The following is a 14028-nucleotide window of genomic DNA, read 5'->3' as shown; positions in this document are numbered from 1 at the left end:
CTCTCCTTAATATCTATCTAGCAAGATGCAAAAAAGCAAGACCTGCTCAAATAACTTAATTGAAACTGACTGAGTACTTCTCATGGGTAGAAGCCAACCAAGACTAACAGCTAGAACTACATTTGCTTTTCTGTCACCATAAATAACATATTTGATATTTTGAACTAAAGTGTAAATGCCAATAACATTAATAATAAACTATTTTTCCTAAGGCTTACATCAATCTATGACAGTAAGTTTGTTATTGAGGAAAAAACTCTAACATTTTCTGGAAGCTAAAGTATTCTGTAGGTGTATTACCAAAAACAAAACAAAACAAACCAGCAAAAAAACTACCTATGTTAAATATCACTGATAAGGAATTGGAAAGTTTCATAATATGCAAGAGTAAGGAATCGTTATATTCTTAGGCAGAAATTTGCCAATATCAAAAACTACAACTTTTTTAAAATTTATGTAAATCTGATGTTAAAATAATTACACACTGATGAATTCAGGACAAGGAAAAGTATCAAATATGTAATTACACATTTAGTTACACAGATATGTAGTATAAGAGAAAATACTACATTTCTAACAATATTGTAGAGCATAAATGGAATAAAACCTATTTCAAACTGGAGGGTTATGTAGAAGAATATTCATATTATAGGAGAAATTCTTGTTTACAAGTAGGAGTAGCATCCTACTCAGAAGGCAACAATCCTGTTATATAACTGGGGCAAGGGCAAAGGAAAGAGACCCCAGACACATTTTTAGAAGCACTGGAGATCTGTGGAAGCAACAGCGCAAAGTCATCAAAATAAGACTGCAGAGAAGGAGGTGGTGCCCTTTCAAGCAGAGCTGAGCTGATGCTGCCTTCCACCTGGACAATGGCTGGTTCTTCTATGAATCAGCCTGGAGGGTCAGCATTGAGGCACAGCAAGTTAAGCTGCTGCCTGCAACACCAGCATCTCATATAGGTGCCAGTTCAAGGTCCAGTGGCTCTACTTCCAATTCAGCACCCTGTTCAATAGCTTAATAAAGCAGCAGAATGAGGGTCCAAGTGTTTGGGTCTGTGCCACCCACATGGGAGACCTGGATGAAGTTCCGGGCTCCAGCCTGGCCCAGTCTCAGGCACTGCAGCTATGTTGGGAACAAACCAGCTGATGGAAGATCACTGTTCGTTCTCTCGTTCTCTCTCTCTCTCTCTCTCTCTCTCTCTCTCTCTCTCTCTCCTCCCATAAATCTACCTTTAAAATATGAAAGAACGGAAGGGAAGGTGGGAGACAGGGAGAGAGAGCAAGAGTGTAACAGAGAGGGAGCAAGAGAGAAATGAGGAGAGAAAAGGAGGGGAAGTGAGAAAAGAGTACAGAGAAAAGGAGATAATAGAAGAAAAGAGGGAGGAGAGAAAAAGAGAGAAAGGAGGAGAGAGAAAGAGAAAAAGGCAATAAACAAAGAACAGCAAGGCGGAGGGGATGGAAAACCCTAAATAGAGCTTAAGAGACACATGAGACATTTTATTTTAAGGGACCAAGACAAATTTTAGTGTATCCTTGTAAAGAAGAAAGAGAATATAGCATGTAAGAAATATTTGAAGACATAATGGATAAAAATAGTCCCAAACTGACGACAACATCAGTTCACATTTATCCATAAAGCTCACGAAGCCTTAAGCAGGATAAAATAAGACGAATGTCTAAACATTGGAACTAAAAACATTGAGGCAAATCTAAGATCAGAGACAAAGATATATTATCTTCAAAGGAGCAATAAAATTGAAAGCTAATTTTGCAATGTGAACCATGGAAGCTTAAATTCAGAATAATGAAAGGAAAAATGTAAAACAGAGAGAAGCAAAAACTGGGAGCACGGGGCACCAGAAGATCTGTACTACAAACAAGAGTAAAGTACTTCCACTAAAGGAGAAGTGATTCTAGTTAGAAGCCTTAAGTTTTAAGAAAAAAGACACCCAAAGCAGTAAATCTATGATTATATTTAACATGTGGCTCTCAATTTATGGTGATGTTCTGACAGAGCCATCCTAAGATGAAAATATCAGGCAAAACTAGATTTAACACGCCCCACCTGCTAAACATTATAGCTTAGCATGTGCTACCCTAAACATATACTAACATTAAATTACAGTTGGGCAAAAATATCCAACACAAAGCAAATCTGTAATAAAGTATTGAATACCTCATATAACTTCTTAATACAGAAGTTTGTACAGTAACAGATATTTGGAGGACTATACTGTACACTATTGCCCTAAGAAAGATTTAAATGCAAATCCTTGTTTCTACTAAGCATTTTACATCATTGCAAAGTCAAAAAACCACGAGGCCAAATAAACACTGTAAATCCGAGGCCATCTATATTTACAAGCTATCGATGATTCAAACTGCTCTTAATTACTTTGTTTAGAAATTGGTAAAGTAAAAGCTTAAAGTAGAATACAAAATGAAAAGTATTGACAGCAGTCTCTAAGAAATGTGTAAAAAGCATTACTAATGAGATATTGGAGGAGACAATATAATACGCAGTTAACAAAATAGATCAGGAAAGCTAAGTGAAAAATTAATATGAGACAGACAGAAAATGGGTAGTAAGTAGGAAGATTGCAATTCTGACTTCACTGCCAATTCCAGGTTCCTGCTAAGCTACACCCTGGGAAATACCACATGGTGACTCGAGTCCTCTGCCACTTGCGCAGGAGACTCAGCCTGAGTTCTCAGTTCCCAGCTCTGGCCTGGTGTAGCCGGCTGTGGTGGACTTTTGGGGAGTGGACCATGACAGACAGCTCTCTATCGGTGTATCACTCTGTTTGTGTATCCTTCATCTCTCCTTCAAAAAATATTCTTTTTAAAAACGAGACAAAAATATCAGGATATGGATGAGCTGGTTGCATGCTCATCCAAGTCACTCTGACTTATCAGAAACACTATACCCAACAAGTGCACACCATATACTGAGTCATAAAGCGCTTCGCAACAAACACTAACACACCAAAATAGTGCAGAGGGTGTTGTCTCATTCCACAGAATGAAAGGAGAGAACAATAAGGAAAGAGATGCTTGGAAACTAGGCGATCGACTTCTACGTTTCTAATTGTAACAAATTTGGAATAGGCGGAATTCCTTACCAATAAGAAAACAGAAGCGCACAAATATCTAATCATGTCCTCTAGAAGTGGTCCAGCAGGAACCAGATGTAGTTCTGTGAGACTCCAAAGCCCAGCCCTCTTCCCTGCTCACGCTTGGTTAAAAAGGTATTTTTTAGCTCTTTTTCATTACTTTCTATTTTATTTGTTTCTGTTCTTGTTCTTTTTTTTTTTTAAAGATTTGTTTATTTTTATTGGACAGGCAGATATACAGAGAGAAGGAGAAACAGAGGGGAAGATCTGTCCAATGAGTCATTCCCCAAGCAGCCACAACAGCTGGATCTGAACCGATCTGAAGCCAGGAGCCAGGAGCTTCTTCCAGGTTTCCCATGCGGGTGCAGGGTCCCAAAGCTTTGGGCCATCCTCCACTGCTTTCCCAGGCCACAAGCAGGGAGCTGGATGGGAAGTGGAGCTGCCGGGATTAGAACTGGCACCCATATGGGATCCCAGGCATGCAAGGTGAGGACCTTAACCACTATGCTATCGTGCCAGGGCCTCTGTTCTTGTTCTTTTAGTCAAAAGAAGTCAGATAAAATGGAATAAACTAAAATGAGAGATTAAAGTAGACAAAATTGCTTTTATATTAAGGATAGTTTGTAGATACAGAGACAGATACAGATGTATTCTAGAAAAGATCTGTGTTTTTCACAGAATATACTATGTCAGTCTTTGCCTAAATACTAAGATTTCAAAGGCTGACATTTGGCAGTACTACTGAAATGAGTCCACAAAAAGGCAGCAAAGAAGTCTAAGTCACTGAAAATCTCACTTGCACTCACCAAGGATGAATGAACATGAAACTACATGTCTACATATATGGAAATCCCTAAACAGTGCAAAAGTATGGCGATGGAGAAATAAAATAACTGGATGTGACTAAAGTTAAATTAGATAGAGCTTCATTAAGCAAACAGTCTAAGAGAATGAGCTAGCATCTTAGAGCATGCCAGTGAGCGTAGCGGAGTAATAGCAAGAAATTATTTCCCTTCTGTTTATTTTATTCTGCTTTAGTGCTAAATATTGGTTGAAAGGGAGTAAGCAACTTGTAGTCTTCAATTCTTTGTTACATGCAAGAGAGACAATCCTCCTTACTAGTTCTTCTCTGTAAGAACTGCATGACTGGTAACAGTTCCTGTTCTCCCAGGGCAAACCAGATCTAGAGGAAATACAGCCCTTAATGAATATAGTGATGCAGTCTTTGTTCACTTTCTTTCATCTTTCCTGAAACATTAAAAAATCCAGCATAACAGAAAAGTCTTGAGTTGATTACTTCCAGCTAAGGAGCATCTACTTTCCAGTAAAGGAAAAACTGAGTTCGGCCCCCTATTTAGCTTACAGTTTTTCCCCTCTCATTTGAAATATAACAGCTGTGACTGTTTCAGCGAGGCACATAAGTAATTAAATTAGAATTTCATGGTACTGTGCATCTCCAGGGATAATTCTGAAATTATCACTCATGAAATAACCCGGAGGCAAAGCAGGGCAGCATGTGGAGAAAACTGGTGCCAAATAACCCTGCTGATTTGATCTGGTGAACAGGGAATAGCTCTCTCTTCAATTCAAATGACTTATTTGTATATATTCCTTATAATGATAGAAAATTCAGGAAGAAAAGAACCCAAAGTTCTGTTTTCTTCTAGGTCTTTCACCATGCACATAGTCTTTCCTCCAAAATGAAGAATCTCACTATTTTTTTTATCAGCTGTTTTGTAATTCAACATGCGATGAGTGTTACTATTACACATTTTTCAAAACCACAATATTCTACTGAGTATACACTGAGAAGAACTGGAAGCAGGATTTCAAAGAGAGACGGGTGTGTCAACAATCACAGCAGCAAGACATAAAATAGCCAAAAGGTGGAAGCGACACAAATGTCCATCAATGGATGGATGGATCAGTGAAATGCAGTATGCTCAAGAAAAGCGCTTGGTCTTACGAGGAAAGGACATCCAGCACATCCTGTACAATGTTGTGGGTGACCCTTGATATTATACTGAGTGAAATGAGCCAGTCATTAAAAAAAACAAGCACCATGTACATAAGGTAGTGGGAGTCTTCCAAATGCGAGACAGAAAGTAGAATGAGAGCTACCAGGGACTGAGGGAAGTGCGGAAAAGGAAACCAAACGGTTAAAAACCACAGAGTTAGGCCCCACAAGGTAGCCTAGTGGTTAAAGTCCTTGTCTTACATGAGCCGGGATCCCATATGGCCACGAGTTCAAATCCAAATCTGTTATTTCTTTTGTAGAGTTTCCAATGGTGTAACTGCATCACAGTACAAGAATTATTTCAAAGCTCTTGAGGCAGAATGTCCAATTGCCTTCCAGGAAGGTCTTACTTTATTTACATTTCCAAGAACAGTGTAGGAGAGTGACTTTCATTCACATTATACATTTGTCAAAATATTCTTTTTTACATTTTTTCTTATTGATACTATTATTGAATAATCACTATTATTTAGTAGTCTAATACTTTTTGAAGCTTTGTTTTTGTCTGAAAGGCAGTTATAGAAGGGGAAAAAGATGGAGAGGAGGAAGAAGTGGGGGGGAGAGAGAGAGAGAATATCTTCTATCCGCTGGTTCACTCCACAAGTAGCAGCAACAGTTGGAGCTGAGCTCATCTGAAGCCAGGAGCCAAGAGTTTCTTCTGAGTCTCCCATGTGGTTGCAGGAGCCAAAAGACTTGAGCTATTCTCTGCTACTTTCCCATGCTATAAGCAGGGGGCTGGATGGGAAGTAGAGCAGCCAGGACACAAATCTAAGCCCATATGTAATGGCACACTGCATATGGAAGCTTAGCCTACTATACCCAGTGTGGGCCCCAATAATCTATTATTTAATGATTACTCTCATTTCCTTTTTAAATGGTCAATTGACTTTTCATTTATAAAAAGTGAACAAGTTTTACATACTTCACAATACAGATTTAGGAGTACTGTGATGTTTCCCACCTTACTCTCCCTCCTGTTTGCATTCCACATTCATTCTCCTCTTTGCTTATGATTTTCTCCAATTCTTACAATGGCATATTTTCATGTCACTTTTCAATCACAGGCTTAGCACTCCAATAGGTAAAGATATCAACACTTAATAAGTAGAAACCAGAAACAAACAAGAATTTCTATTATTCCTCAGAAGTACAAAGTCTATAAACAATAATCAAACCCCAGAATGTCAATCTCACTCATATATATTACATTTTTTGTACTCTGTGTATTAGTTATCACAAATCAGGGAAACATGATATCTGTCTTTTTGGGACTGGCTTATTTGATTTGAATATTTTGAAGGTGAAGTTTTCAAACATCTAGAAACAGTCTACCCACATCCTTCCAGTAACAGCCTTCAAGACTTTCAAATTAGCATGTAAACCCCATATTCTACGAAGGCTGCAGAAATGAGAAGAGAAATGCTTGCAGGAGCTCTACATGGGAAGCAGGAACAAGAGGAGTTTAAACTTTCTTTAAAATATTTATTTATTTTTAATGGAAAGACAGATCAGACTTATGGAGAGGAGAGACACAGAGAAAGATCCTCCATCCACTGGTTCACTCTCTGAATGGCTGCAACAGCAGGAGCCGAGGCAATCCAAAGCCTAGTCTTCCATGTGGGTGCAGGGTTCCACGACTTTGGGCTGTCCTCTGCTGCTTTCCCAGGCTACAAGCAGGGAGCTGGGTGGGAAGTGAAGTAGCTGGATCATGAACTGGCACCCACATGGGGGCCTGGTGTTTGCAAGGTGAGATTTTAGCCATTGAGGCATAATACCAAGCCCTAAATGTCATCTTTGAGGGTATGATAAATGTAAAGATCCAGGAGAAAGAGAGAGAGCAACAACAAAATATGGGAGACAACTACCACTTAAGGGCCTAGTCCATAAGTCAGTTCTGGTTATCATTCAGTAAAATGAGTTCACTAAAGCAGAGTCTCCAAGGGTAAGAATTCCACACTGCTGGAAAGCTCTTCTATATTTCTCATACTCAGCCAGGCTTTGCAAGCAATCCCTTTTGGCTTACTAGGTGACATCACTCCTATTCCTCTCTACTCTCTTTCCTGGCAATCACCTAGTTCCTCCCCATCTCTCTGATGACTGGATGATATGGAGCAAGCCTTACTTGCTCTCCTTATGAGGCCAACTTAACTCAACCACAATTAGGGAACCTCTACAGTGACATAGTGGATATGATTCTTCCTGAACTTTGACTTGCTCATTCTGTCACAGAGCTTCCTCCAATCAGTCACCTCCAACACTGGCCCAAGTATGAAAGCAATGTCCCAGAGACTTATGGGCAGCTATGGGCGCATTGTTCCTCAGCCAAAGGCCTGGGTCATCCTGGCACTTTCACCCCTTGGGCATCATGGACATATGGACACATCTGGACACCAATGACCTCGAACTCATTAGTCTTTAGGGTTGAAAAATAGAAATCATCTCAAATCTGGAACCTCATCTATTAGACACAATCAAGAACTGAAAAAAAAATGTCAACAGAACTACAGAAAGATTGAAAATTGTGGTGGTGGTAGAAGCGAAGACAACAACCAGAATATCTTCAAGCCAAGTCAAAAGAGATAGGCTAATATGGCAAATGAAAAACAGGAGATTTTATTTGCATGTGATTGGTCTATTACATAACACTTCCAAAGTAAAGCCAATCCCATTAATAATGGAGAAACTCAATCTTTATTAGGCACACATTACTGTTTGAACAGCACTGTCACTGACGTAAGAGAAAATCAGTTGATAAGGCAAAGTTCCCTGTTCCCTGCAAAGTTACTATGGAAAAATGAACATATTCATGCTAAAAACAGAGCTAATGCTTTTAATTTCCTGGCTACAGATCTTCTTTTTTTTTTTTTTAAAGTATCACAGAAGAGACACGATTATGCTAATACAGTAAAAGCACCCAATTTCCTTTCCAAGTTCTTAAAATGACTTCACGTCTTCCTTTAGGACAGAGAATACCATCTTTTCCAAAATTAACTCAGACTTTAAGCAAAGCACTGTGTGTTGCATGTGACCCTGTGATAGTCCCGATATATAAAATGCAAAGGCCTGGGTAAAAATTATACAGACTCAACACCTTTTTCTCTCATTACCTAAAATGTCAAACAAGATTCAGAAACAGAAAAAGGACTCAGGAACACTTTAGGAAAAGGCAAAGTTAATGCAGTCAACAGGCATTTTTAGCATGGACAAACATAACACCCATGCAAAGAAATAGCAGTAATTATACATATTGTACACCATGGATATATCACTAACTACTGCCTGAATTCCAGAACTTGAATATATCTTACTTCATTTAATTCTCACAAAAGACCACTTAACTCTCCCCAAAACATGGTCATAAGCCAGCTGTAATAATCTCATTTTCCTTGTTACACATTTGTACTTTCTTGGGCTATCAATGAAACAGTGGAAGCAGAAAGATGTAAGGATATAGGCTTTTAAATATATATTATTTACTTAAACTAATATGTGACAATTATACCTATTTTGGGGTTATAATGTGACACTTCACTACATGAATACAATATAATGATCATATTAGCATATTTGGCATATCTATCCAGATACTTATTTCTTTGTGCTAGAAAAATTCAAAATCCCCTCAACTAGCTATTTTTAAGTGTCAACCATGGCTGTTCTACAGAACTTAGAGATCATGCCCAATCATTCCTCCATCCCACTGTGCCCCTATATCCATTAACCCTCCTTATTTTATCCTTCCCTCTCCCATGCTCTTCCTAAATTCCAAAATCCACTTTTCTCTTTCTTTATGAAATCAACTTTCCACCAATGTTAAAAATGTAGGTTTGGGCAACTGGGTCATAATGTTTCATATTCTGAAAGCTATAATACTGAACAACTACAATAAAAAGGCACAACCTTTCAATAATCTAAAAAATGATCACAGCTTCGTTGCCGAAAAACAAAAACTTTTTTTTAATACCTTAATCTGCATTATAAAAACTTAACCAGCTGTGCTTTGAAAACATCCAGGGAGGAAAAAAAATGTATCTTTTAACCTGTCATTATTTCCGGACCAATACATAACAACTGTTTATCTTGTATGAGCACTAAGTGTTTCAGATCATAAATGATCTAAAGTACACAGGAGGATGTGCGTAGGCTAGATGCAATTGTTGTGCCATGATATATAAAAGACTTGAGTATCTGCAGATTTTGGTATCCAAAGAGGAATGTAGAGAAGTCTTGGAACCAATCCCACACTACACTGAGGGATGAGTCTAACAGTATAATTTTAGTCATCCTCAAGAGTTTCAATGAGCAAAAATAAGCAAGAAAATGACAGTTTTTTTTAAATGAAACACTAGAGAACTACTCTTTATATATATTTAAATCAGCAGGATGCATCCATTCAAACCACTCCACTCTCTGTCTCAGACAAGGTTCAACAAAGTCTGCTCCAGCACTGGAGCATAATTCAGCAAGCTCCAAAAAAGTCTAAGTCACAAAACTTTTTTCTTACTTTCTCTTTTCTCCTTCAGAGCCTCCAACTAATGTCCTCAGAAAACAAATCTAGGGTCTGCCTAGAAGCCAGAGGGTATGATGTCTGTTGTTCCTGGCTCAGACACTGTACTCAGGGGAGTGTAACACTTCCTCCCTCTACTGCAGGGCAGGCACATTTGCTAGTGATATTAAAAAGCAGCACTGCAAGAAAGGATTTGACATGTCATCAACAGCACAACTGCTGCTTGGGGCTCGCGCACTCTCTCTCTCTCTTTTTGTACTGAGACACTTATCCTTCAATGTGTCATGGTCACACATGTCACTGTTATTCAAACCAACAAAACATGACTCAGTCCATGGAAACCAGCCAGGGGCTAATGGCCTGCCACAACACCACATGCTTTGTCTCACCACCTGCACTGGACAACTGAAAACTGAATATCATGACTCCAAAAAAGAAGGTCAGTAGAAACATCCTTTAGGATCCATGACTCATAACAGGTGTAATCTTGACCAATAACCTCCATGGTGCACCTTGACAGAGCAGTTCTGCCTTCTTAGCCCTAACAGACCAGAGTCAGTGTCAATATGAAAAAAATGTTTTTGCACTTACTGTGGAAGCTGGTTCAAGACAAGAAAAAACACTGAGTTAGCTTTATAAATGTGCACATAAAAATTCATTCATTTTTAAACTGGGGCATCTTCTCAGCGAAACAGATCTTGGATAATAATGGCAAAATATGGATAATACTTTGCAATCCAAGTGTAAATGATATACCAAATACCAAACCCTAACGTCTCCACCAGAGCAAATTTTTTGGCTCTAACACCCTACCCTGTTCTCACTAGAAACTTAATGGATAGTTTAAAATGAAAACAGAAAAACTTTCTCAAGATTTCGAATGCAAAACTTTCAGAGAGGGATAAGATTCCTAGGTTATACACCATTAGAAGGATGACAGAATACGAAAGTACAGCTGAAAACAAAACCAGGAAATTGCTCAACTCTCTAACCAAACTTCATGTGCTCTTGAAAGCTGACTATAAATTGCTTTGCTTGCTTTTCATAGATCTTTCCATTTGAATTCACTGAATATGATAACCAGACCCATGAGGATTACCAATGCATTTTATTATCACAATTCTAACAACAATATTGACACTGGGTATACTGTTTCCTGAATAGCAGATCTCAATGCTCCTATAATTAAGAATTTCCCTAAAGTGTAAATATCATGGTGACTAAATGGTTAGATAGCAATGTCCCTCTTTGGTAACAGTGGGGGCGGGGAGAAACTGCCAAAAGTCTTCACATGATACTAAAAATCTAGAGTTACAAATTTAAAAGTCCGAACCAAAGCTTCCTATGAAGGATCTAGGATAGGATATCACAGTTGACATATCTTCTTCCCCAGTTTTAACCCATAACCCCACCTGTAGCCCCCTTGTGGACTGCCAAATAACCAAAAATATTTGAAATTTGAAATTTCAGTTTTAGAAGAGAAAAACTATGATTATCACCGAGCAGCTTTCAAACTAACTCGACTTAATTACTATTATGATGTTACCACTATTATTATTTAGTCAGGGAATATTTTAGAAATGTTCTATGAATACTAAGAAGTAGGGGGCCAGCACTGTGGTGTACAGACTTAAGCTGCTGCCTGGGACACCAGCATCCCTTATGAATGCATGTTCAAGTCTGACTGTGCTGCTTCTGATCCAGCTCCCTGCTAACACACCTGGGAAGGCAATGGAAGATGCTCTGGACACTGCCACTCATGTACGAGTCCTGTACCAGGTTCCAGGCTCCTCTGGCTTCCTCCTGGTTCAGCCTTGGTTATTGCATCCACTGGGGCAATGAACCAGCAGATGGAAGATCACTCTCCTCACTGTCTCCCCTTCTCTCTGTAACTCTGGATATGCAAGTAGAATTCTCAGTCGACTGCTTTTTTCTTCTATTACTTTAATGATGTTACTGTATTAACTCATGGTTTTCTTCCAAGGAGAAATGAGCAACTGATTTTCCTGAGTTAAGGATTTTTTTCCTGAGGTAGTATTTATGACACTTCCTATTTTCAGCAATATTACTATGATATATCAACAGATGAGTTCCTTTCTATTTATTCTGTTGCTTTGATGAACTGCCCGGATGTGTGGGCTGGTTTCCTTGTGTGTGCTTTTTGTGTGTTTGTTTGATCCTATCTGGATAATACTTGGCCACTACTTCCTTAAGTATTTTTTGTTTCTATTACAGTATATCTCTCCTCTCTTTCTGGAACTCCAATGTGTGTTGGACTGTGCAATACCACTCCTCAGGTCACTAGGATTATTAATTTGTTTCTCAAATCTTTTTTTTTCTTTCCTCTGCTTCAACTGGAATTATTTCTAACAGCTTGTTCACATCCCAACAGACCACAAAAGCTGGAGCTAGGCTGGATCAAAGTCAAGAGCCTGGAGCTTCTTCCAGATCTCCCACATAGGTACAGGGACTTAAGGTTCCGAGCCATCCCCTGTTGTTTTCTCAGTTCATAAGCAGGGAGCTGAATGGGAAGTCCAGCAGCTAGAATACAAATTAGTGCCCATATGGGATGCTGGCACTGCATCTAGAAGACTAGCCTTTAATGCCACCATGCCAGCCCCTATATTTACCTCTTACTTTCAAGTACATTCTTTAATATATTCAATAGTTCCTTCCATGTCCTTATCTGATGATTCCAAAATCTGTATTTTCTACAGTTCTATTTCTCTATTGATTTTTTTTCCTAATTAGGCTTTATTAGGGTGGTTCTGTTATGGTTTTGCACTTAATTTTATTCTACTTCCTTAGGATTGTTTGTAGCTTTTATTCTTAAGTCTTGGGCTTTTTAGCATTTCATAGAGACATTCAAGCTGTGTGTTAAGTTGCGCTAACTTGGTGAAGTTCAAACTCCAAACTCCTTGCCTTGTAGAGAATTTCTCTTCGGCCTCTTTAGTCTTCCAGCTGCTATTCTCCTAAGCATCCTCTGAGCTCTACTCCACATATGTTCCTCAGTGGTTAGCCAAGAATTAAATGGGAGTTTATGTACAGATTTGGGGCCCCTCCCTCTGAGGTTTCTTCATTTAAGGGCTACGCATTCAATTCTGAGGCATTCTGACAGCCTCAAACTCAGCCCCTCAAGTCAGTTATATAATAGTTTTCTGCCTGAGTTCTATACGCACAATAGGCCAGGGTATGGGAAAGCTACTTCCTTGTGGATTTTACCCGAAGCGGTACCCTTCATCCAAGATCAGAAAGTCTTCAATGTTGCAGGATTACTTCTAATCACTTTTTAGTGCTTGATGGATTTTCTAAAAACTGTTTTCCCAGCATTTATCATTGCAATAGCTGGGAAATCCATTACAGTAGAATTTACTGTACAATTTTGAAAAAGCCAGTAGTACCTTGATGAGAAAAAATAAATTTAAATATAGTTCATGCCACCAATCTTACCTTTTATAGTTTGTAATATTTTTAAATTGTTTATTTTAATTGTATTTGAAAGGCAGAAAGAGGTAAAGATAGAGCTAAAGACAGATACATTTCTATATCTATATCTTTATCTGTATGAGACAGAGAGGGGAGGGGAAGGAAGGGGAGGCATGGGGAGCAGAAGCGAAGGGAGGGGAAGAGAGGGGAAGAGGGAAGGAGACAAAAGGCTGATCTGTCTTATGCTGGTGCATTCCCCAAATGCCCAAATGCCTCAAAACAGCTGAGACTGGGCCAAGCTGAAGCTAGATCTCAAACCAAGACTTCCTTATGGGCGCAGGGACTCCAGGACTTAGGCCATTGTCTGCTGACTCCAGGGTACATAGTAGCAAGAATCTGGAACTGGGAATGGAGGCTGGACTCAACTCATGCTGGTGTCCCAGACTACAGGTGAGGTTCCACACCAAACGTCTGCCCTGATTTATAGTATTAAGCCTTGTTAAAGAAATCCTTTCCTACCCCATCATCACAAGTCTAGTTTGTATATTATTATTTTAAAAAATATTTCCTCTAAGTTATTTTTCATATTCAATTTTTGTATGTCTATGCATGACTTAAAACAAGAGTAACATTTTATTTTTCTGAGCAGGTAGATAAATTTCCCATTTGCCAAAGGATGTGCCATTGCTTAAGAATCCACCCTTTCTTCTCTAGCTCAGGAAGCCTACTCTGTCAAAAATTGAGTCTTACAAATATAAATACTTCCTGAAAATGTGCATTATGACGAAAAAAACCCAATGCATGGATTGCAAAAAATTTTACATCAAAATAAACTATTTCTCACTGATTCTATTTTTTATTTTTTAGGAAGCTTTTGAGGTACTCTTATGTTTCTTCTATCCAGGTTCCCTACTCCAATGTTTTTAGTTGTACACCCCCAGAGCCACACTGCAGAATCTTAAT

General features: G+C 38.8%; 1 protein-coding gene across 1 annotated transcript in view; it reads right to left on the bottom strand.

The window, feature by feature from the left end:
* Window positions 1-14028, bottom strand: part of MAP3K5 (mitogen-activated protein kinase kinase kinase 5) — a 240487-nt gene that overhangs the window by 129496 nt on the left and 96963 nt on the right. The window lies entirely within an intron of this gene.

The sequence above is a fragment of the Ochotona princeps genome, chromosome 1, assembly GCF_030435755.1.
Source record: "Ochotona princeps isolate mOchPri1 chromosome 1, mOchPri1.hap1, whole genome shotgun sequence".
Taxonomy (NCBI): Eukaryota; Metazoa; Chordata; class Mammalia; order Lagomorpha; family Ochotonidae; genus Ochotona; species Ochotona princeps.
The sequence above is the reverse complement of the archived record's forward strand: the minus strand, read 5'-3'. Positions and strand labels throughout refer to the sequence as shown.